Source organism: Nerophis lumbriciformis, linkage group LG32 (genome assembly GCF_033978685.3).
Source record: "Nerophis lumbriciformis linkage group LG32, RoL_Nlum_v2.1, whole genome shotgun sequence".
Taxonomy (NCBI): domain Eukaryota; kingdom Metazoa; phylum Chordata; class Actinopteri; order Syngnathiformes; family Syngnathidae; genus Nerophis; species Nerophis lumbriciformis.
This window is the reverse complement of record NC_084579.2, coordinates 10,268,033-10,275,532: the sequence shown is the minus strand read 5'-3', so window position 1 is coordinate 10,275,532 and position 7,500 is coordinate 10,268,033. Positions and strand designations below refer to the sequence as shown.

General features: G+C 40.8%; 1 protein-coding gene across 2 annotated transcripts in view; it reads right to left on the bottom strand.

Annotated features, from left to right (window-relative positions):
- The window catches only part of pdlim5b (PDZ and LIM domain 5b), a 139,253-nt gene that overhangs the window by 37,830 nt on the left and 93,923 nt on the right, over positions 1-7,500 (bottom strand). The window lies entirely within an intron of this gene.

Genomic DNA, 7,500 nt, shown 5'->3' with positions numbered 1-7,500 from the left:
TGGTATGTGTTTGTTTGGCATTAAAAGAAACTAACAACTATGAACTAGGTTTACAGCATATGAAATACATTTGGCAACAACATGCACTTTGAGAGTGCAGACAGCCCAATTTTCATCAATTAATATATTCTGTAGACATACCCTCATCCGCTCTCTTTTCCTGAAAGTTGATCTGTCCAGTTTTGGAGTTGATGTCAGCAGGCCAGGGAAGCTAGGGTCGATAGGGGGTTTAGCTCGCTCGTCTGCGGGAACAAACTGCCGCCACCGCTTGCCGTGCTACCGAGGTCCTTTGTCCCTGAATTGCTCACACACTCCGGCAGATTCAATGGGGGTCTGGCGGCAGATTTCTTTGACTTTATCGTCGGAAATGCATTTGCTTTGAGTGTCGCAGGATATCCACACATTCTTGCCATCTCTGTCGTAGCATAGCTTTCGTCGGTAAAGTGTGCGGAACAAACGTCCAATTTATTGCCACTTTCGCATCTTTGGGCCACTGGTGCAACTTGAATCCGTCCCTGTTTGTGTTGTTACACCCTCCGACAACACACCGACGAGGCATGATGTCTCCAAGGTACGGAAAACAGTCGAAAAAACGGAAAATAACAGAGCTGATTTGACTCGGTGTTTGAGAAAATGGCGGATTGCTTCCCGATGTGACGTCATGTTGTGACGTCATCGCTCCGAGAGCGAATACTAGAAAGGCGTTTAATTCGCCAAAATTCACCCATTTAGAGTTCGGAAATCGCTTAAAAAAAAAATATGGTCTTTTTTCTGCAACATCAAGGTATATATTGACGCTTACATAGGTCTGGTGATAATGTTCCCCTTTAACTATGAAGGATAAAACACTGAATATTGACAACATATGAACGTCCCACACCCCCTCTCCATCGATATATTTAACAATCAAGCGAAACACAACAAAAATGCAGCACAAACAGCGAAATATGAACGCAAAGGGGAACACCTACAATCTGATATTTCTGATATATCACTAAGCTTTAGAACTTTGTTGTAAAAATCTCCTTCCGCGTTTGTCCCTGACACCCACATTTCAAGCTGACACTGTGGAAACGCTCCCCACCCACACTGCTTGGTGCCTCGTCTGAGCTGCTTTGACTTAGATTACCATAGTAACTAATTAGATTACCATAGTAACTAGTACATCATGCAAAACCAACCATTGAAATACTTTGTATAGTTCAAAACTTACGGTAATTTAAAAACATCACTGCACATCATAATAGCAGCTACAGTTTCCATCTTTAAGATCAAAAAAAATATTTGGGAATGTCCGGCGGGCCAGATTGAAAAGCTTAACGGGCTGTAATTTGCCAAGGTCTGCACTATGAGAATGGAATGGGTATTCAAAACAATTTGTCTTTCAGTGGTGCCTCGATTTAAGAGTGTTTTGAGATAAGAGTTGTCTTTCAGCTAATTGTTATGCTTTAAGTTGCAAGTCAAAAATGTATCAACAAGAATCCCTGCCATTCGTTTGGCGAAGCAAATGTCACAGTGAAACCCATAAGATCCGCCCAAAACATCTGGTCTTACTTTGTTTTTCCAAGCAAAAGTGAGTGTGAAGGACAGTGCAGAGAAGAACATGTGGATGATATTCATTGAATTAAAGAAGAACTAATTTGAGCGTGTCACTGCTAGTCTGCACCATACTGAAGCAGAATGAGTCTAATGCCCTTCAAGGATGCTACAATAATATTTAAATGCCGGACATGTATCCAAGAAAATATGGAGAAGCTGCTGATGTTTGACGGAGGAGCAGCTGGAAGGAGATGCCGTAGAAGTCCACTTTGCAAGGTAAATGCTGTACATTATTATTACACTATTTTATAAAACTGCTGAAGTTATTTGTAGTACATTCTATTGCATTTTTTTTTCTTCTTCTTTTTTTTAATTGACATCCAGCATCAGACATTCCTATCCATTACATCATATTCACATACATCATATATCTGTTGTCTGCCCTAAATGTCAAACATATTTTTGGTTTATATCCCAACCACACCACCCCCCAAAAAAGAAAGAAACAGCAAAAAACAAAAAAACAAAGTAGTATCTACAAATACATCAATTAAATAAACAAAAAAGAAATAATAATACATTAATAATAATAATAATCAGAAATTTAAAAAAAATATATATATAAACAGATACACACATACATATATATATATATATATATATATATATACATTTATACATAGGGAGTAATTTTATTTTAATTTTATTTTTATTATTTTTAAAGCACTACAATCACTAATTTGAAAAATAAAAGTCAGGCTTATGGGGCATGACATAATTGACCCAGTTTTGCCAGTATGAAGTAAATGTATCCAATTTATAATTAATAAAGGCAGTTATTGCATTATTTTTATGCAAAAGTTCTATAAAGGTTTGTTAAAAGGAGTGTTGGAGTGTGTGGAGTGTTGGGCTAACACTAATTAAATTAATTTAATTTCAAATGTTGACATTTTAAGTTAAGAGCTCCGCAATTTTACTCTAAGTTCAGACACTACTGTATTAATTTTGTGTAAATTTTAGACAAAGAAAAAAATGGTAAACATCTCAAATTAATGTGTTGGGCATTGTTTTATCCAGACGCATACGTTTGTCCAAATGTGGCCAAGTAGACGCATTGTGGGTTTCCCGGACGTCGTCTACCATGAATTGATTAACGTGGACCCCGACTTAAACAAGTTGAAAACGTATTCGGGTGTTACCATTTAGTGGTCAATTGTACGGAATATGCACTGTTCTGTGCAATCTACTAATAAAAGTCTCAATCAATCAATCAGTCTACATCGTTAAAAAAAATCTAAAGAAGAGAATCCCTCTGCCATCTTCCACTAGTTTTCTTTTATATATAAATCTTCTCCGACTCTCTCGTCGTCATTTGGGATGTGTGTCTGTTGTGATTTCTCTTCCTGGTTTGATGACCCGCCCTATCTTGCCTCTGATTGGCCTGTCCTTAATGTTTTGCCCCAATCTTAACCAATGGTGACTCATCATAGTAAACCAACCAATCAATCATGGATGTTCTTATACTTAAACAAACCAATCATCATTGATGTTTTCCTGTATATTTTGTCAACTGCCCGTGGAGTTGCTTCGATTTTTAAGTTAATAATTTTTAATGGAAAACCGTCAATTTTACCACCGGATTATCAAAAGCCGTACTCATTACGGGAAAACCGAAGTTGTTGGCAGGTATTGCAAAGAGACGGATCAAGATTTTAACACACATTGTAGGCCGGAAAAAACGAATAAAAATGGTTGAGGGGTTGAGGTGGGGGCGGGGTTTGGTGGTAGCAGGGGTGTATAATGTAGCCCGGAAGAGTCAGGGCTGCATGGGATTCTGGGTGTTTGTTCTGTTGTGTTAAGGTGCAGATGTTCTCCCGAAATGTGTTTGTCATTCTTTTTTGGTTTTGGTTCAAAGTGTGGCGCATTATTAGTAAGAGTGTTAAAGTTATATATGACCACCGTCAGTGTAACCTGTGTGGCTGTTGACCAAGTATGCCTTGCTGTCACGTACGTGTGCAAGCTGAAGATGTATATTGTATAACATGTGTTGGGCTGGCACGCTGTTAATACAGATTGTAGAGGGCGCCAAATGTTGTACCATCATGGCACGCCCTTATTATAGCCGTAAGGGTGAAAATCGGTGAATATTAACCCCGGGAGTTTTCTGCGAGAGGCACCGAAATCCGGAAGTCTCACGGGAAAATTGGGGGGTTCAGCAAGTAAGCTGCTGAGCCGCATCAGAGTGATCAAAGAGCCGCATGCGGCTCCGGAGCCGCGGGTTGCCGACCCCTGTCCTATACTGTACATACATATATTATGTATATATGTTATATTTTATATTGCTGTTAGTCTATTTTATACCTGCATTGTCCTTTCCATCTTTTCCATCACTTATAACTGAGCTACTGTGTGGAACAGTTTCCCTTGTGGATCATTAAAGTTTGTCTAAGTCTAATGTACAAGTGTTGTGTTAAGACGACCCTAATGTTTTTAGTAGATGCATCATATTTTGGAACATGACATTAGCACCAAAAGGTGACTCAGCGAGGTCGGTTCCCCACCAAGCGCTTCTTTAGCTCCGCTGGCCTCCTCCCTCTCTTTTTGCTATAATAGAAAAACAGTCAACAAAGTCTGGAGTATTTCCTTTCCAACGCCAGCTTATTAGCGTGCCCCACCCTCCAGGGCCAGATGTTGATGTCGTTGGTGTGCGTACCTACAGTCCGTTTACTGTTTCCACTTAGCAGTTCGTATACACGAAGCTCATTTTCCAGCACGCTCACGGAGCGACAACACGACGTGCCAAAGAAAACAACAAAGGGGCGTCGAGATCAAATGGCACATTCCATTAGGGAGACGACGACAGAACATGGACTGTAGTTTGTGCCACCAGTGGATTCACACCCTATCTGTCTTTTCTCACAGCAAACTGAACAAACACGAGTGGGGTGGTCCTCTGGTGGACATCTGCTCAACCCTGCGCTGCTTTCTGTCTGGCTGCGTGCTTGGACCGAGGACAAACTGTACTACGTAGCATGGGAGGCCGTGTGAAAGAGTTCTGGAGGTGATGGTCTGGGTGAAAATCTGAATATGGAATGATGTACCATGAGCCAATTGGCTTCCGGATTGGTACTGGGACATGCATTAACGTTTGTGTGGTCAGGGGATATTCAACTAAATCAGTGTTTTTCAACCTTTTCTGAGCCAAGGCACGTTTTTTTCGTAGAAAAAATCCGGAGGCACACCACCAGCAGAAAACGTAAAAAAATGAAACTAGGCAGCCGATATTGACAATAAAAAGTCGTTCTCGCAATTGTTGGATATGAATTCAAACCATAACCAAGCATGCATCCATATAGCTCTTGTCTCAAAGTAGGTATACTGTCACCACCTGTCACATCATGCCCTGACTTATTTGAGTTTTTTGGGTGTTTTCCTGTGTGTAGTGTTCTAGTTCTTGTCTTGCGCTCCTATTTTTGGTTACTTTTCCTGTTTTGTTGGTATTTTCCTGTAGAAGTTTCCTGTCTTCCTTGAACGCTATTCCCCGCACCCACTTTGTTTTCACAATCAAGACTACTTCAGTTGTGCAGACGCTATCCTTCTTTGCGGGGACATAGTTGATTGTCATGTCATGTACGGATGTACTTTGTGGACGCTGTCTGCGCCACACGCTGTAAGTCTTTGCTGTCGTCCAGCATTCTGTTTTTGTTTACTTTGCAGCCAGTTCAGTTTTAGTGACTAATGATCTACTGACTAATGATCTACTGCTAACGATGGATTTTGATGCGTCATCTATGTTGCTGCTTCTTGATCTTAGCGCTGCTTTCGATACCGTCGATCATAATATTTTATTAGAGCGTATCAAAACACGTATTGGTATGTCAGACTTAGCTTTGTCGTGGTTTAACTCTTATCTTACTGACAGGATGCAGTGCGTCTCCCATAATAATGTGGGTTCGGTTCTTGGCCCTGCACTCTTTAGCATATACATGCTGCCGCTAGGCGACATCGTACGCAAATACGGTGTTAGCTTTCATTGTTATGCTGATGACACCCAACTCTACATGCCCCTGAAGCTGACCAGCACGCCGGATTGTAGTCAGCTGGAGGCGTGTCTTAATGAAATTAAACAATGGATGTCCGCTAACTTCTTGCAACTCAACGCCAAGAAAACGGAAATGCTGATTATCGGTCCTGCTAAACACCGACATTTATTTAATAATACCACCTTAACATTTGACAACCAAACAATTACACAAGGCGACTCAGTAAAGAATCTGGGTATTATCTTCGACCCAACTCTCTCGTTTGAATCACACATTAAGAGAGTTACTAAAACGGCCTTCTTTCATCTCCGTAATATCGCTAAAATGTGTTCTATTTTATCCACTAGCGACGCTGAGATCATTATTCATGCGTTCGTTACGTCTCGTCTCGACTATTGTAACGTATTATTTTCGGGTCTCCCTATGTCTAGCATTAAAAGATTACAATTGGTACAAAATGCAGCTGCTAGACTTTTGACAAGAACAAGAAAGTTTGATCATATTACGCCTATACTGGCTCACCTGCACTGGCTTCCTGTGCACTTAAGATGTGACTTTAAGGTTTTACTACTTACGTATAAAATACTACACGGTATAGCTCCGTCCTATCTTGTCGATTGTATTGTACCATATGTCCCGGCAAGAAATCTGCGTTCAAAGAACTCCAGCTTATTAGTGATTCCCAGAGCCCCACTATGGACTGGACTCTTACTATTATGTTGGATCCACTATGGACTGGACTCTCACAATATTATGTCAGACCCACTCGACATCCATTGCATTCGGTCTCCCCTAGAGGGTGGGGGGTTACCCACATATGCGGTCCTCTCCAAGGTTTCTCATAGTCATTCACATCGACGTCCCACTGGGGTGAGTTTTTCCTTGCCCTTATGTGGGCTTTGTACCGAGGATGTCGTTGTGGCTTGTGCAGCCCTTTGAGACACTTGTGATTTAGGGCTATATAAATAAACATTGATTGATTGATTGATTGATTTAATTTTGCATAGCCATCCCTACGCTTCAATGCCTTTTCTTAGGGGCACGTGCCTTTTGTTTATTTTTGGTTTAAGCATTAGATACCTTTTTACCTGCACACTGCCTCCCGCTGTCGTCTGCATATTGTGATCACGACAAGCATCTACAAAGCAATTAGCTACCTGCTGCCACCTACTGATATGGAAGAGTATTACACGGTTACTCTGCTGAGATTTAGACAGCACAGACGCTCAACAACGGCACATTTGAGGATTATAATTACTGGTTTGCAAAAAAATATTTTTAACCCAATTAGGTGAAATAATCTCCCACGGCACACCAGACTGTATCTCACTAACTAAAATATGGGAGTCACATTTCCAGAAAACTAAGGTTGACAGTAAGGTTGTTTGGTACTAGTTTATTATCGTGGTACTAATGAATCAAAAACGGTACTATACTCTGTTTGAAAAGTACTGGTTTGACATTTTTTTTACATGCATGACGGCGCCTCGTCGTTACGTCGTGACACTGCTGGTTTTACGAGCAGAGGAGCATGTTCGGCAGCGCACAATCACGGAGTACTTACAAGCAAACGCAGTGTGTAGACAGAAAAGGGAGAATGGACGCATTTTGGCTTGAAAACTAACGATAAAGGTGAAGTTATACGACTGAAACGCCCTCAGGAAGGGGTGTTTTAAAACATGGCTAGCTACTTAGCGGCTAATGTCCATCTGCAATTGGCAGTGTTTTAGCTTCTTCTAAATCACTAAATCCTCGCGTCCATGGCGACAAATAAAGTGAGTTTTTAAAGTATCATGCTAACAGTTAACATGTGTCAAGTACCAAAATATATGACTTTGAGGTGTCGAATGTTGCAAAAATAGCTAGCGATTGACATTTTCAGCATTTTGACTTGGAACAGTTTTGAATGTGAAATAGT